Genomic DNA, 1,328 nt, shown 5'->3' on the forward strand with positions numbered 1-1,328 from the left:
ATATTGGGTTGGTGCATAATTATTGCGGGGTTTTTTTCAACAAAATTTGTACAACAAAAACAATAACAATATTTAACAAAACCATCTTTAAATGACGGTCTGACCGTCTGCCAAACAAATGGGAAGCAGTAATTGAAGTAGATAGTGAACATGCTCCGGAATAATCATTTAAAGATGGTTTTGTTACATGTTGGTATAGTCTTTCTTGAATAAAAATTTGCTGAAAAGAAAAAAGCCGCAATAATTATGCACATAATTATATATATATATATATACACACACACACATACACATGTATATGCATGAAAATATGTGTTTGGGTGTGTAGTTATGGTAATATCGTTTGCTTAATTGTTAATTTAAAAGTCGATATAACTTGAAATAGTCCATGACGGATGTTGAAAGTTTCAGCAGATTCTAACTGTAATTAAATTTAAGGTTACGGCACAACATGAAAGATCTTCTCTTTAAAGATTATTTCTGCAGATGTACCTAAGCTTACGTATAATGGGTAAGAATGCAGCAAAAACCATGCAAAGAATAGATACAAGCAATTAGTGCCCAGACCTCACCGGATGCCTAAGAACTCGACATCGAACGAAACCTATTTAGGAAGAATTACTATACTCTCGCTTGCCTGATTTTCCTCATTTTCCCTTTTTTTTTTCTTCTGCTCAATTCATATATTTTTATGCTTACTTCTTTTCTTTTGCTCGTTTCAGGCATTAGACTGAGGCCATGCTGGAGCACCGCTTTGAAGGGGTTCAATCGAACAAATCAAACCAAAATATTTTTTGGCTTTATTTTTTACGCTTGGTACTTATCCTATCGGTCTCTTGTCGAACTGCTCATTTACGTAGACGTAAACAAACCAACACCGGTCGTCAAGCGGTGGTAGGAGGACAACACAAACACACATATATACATGTGAAAAATTATACGTACTCTTGTTTTTCATTGTATTTACACAAAAGCAGGGGATAAACAAGTACGTCATTTTTCTATAAAGTCTCTTTCCTTTTCGATGCACTTGGTCCAGCGGTCCTCAAGTTTGCGTATTTCCTCCAAGAAGAAGATTTCCGGTTGGTCGTGCAACCATTTATGCACCGCTTCTTTCACATCATTCGTAGAAAATCGACGACCTCGTAAACCATCTTTGAGCGGTCCAAAGATATGATAGTCGGAATGGGCAAGATAAGGGCTCTTAGCAGGGTATTCCACCTCAAAACCCAATTGGTTAATTGTTTCAACGGTCTAGGCGACCGTGTGTAGACATGCATTGTCATGCAACAACAAAACTTTCTTCGACAATAGACTTCGGCGTTTGG

The sequence above is a fragment of the Octopus bimaculoides genome, chromosome 7 (assembly GCF_001194135.2).
Source record: "Octopus bimaculoides isolate UCB-OBI-ISO-001 chromosome 7, ASM119413v2, whole genome shotgun sequence".
Classification (NCBI taxonomy): Eukaryota; Metazoa; Mollusca; class Cephalopoda; order Octopoda; family Octopodidae; genus Octopus; species Octopus bimaculoides.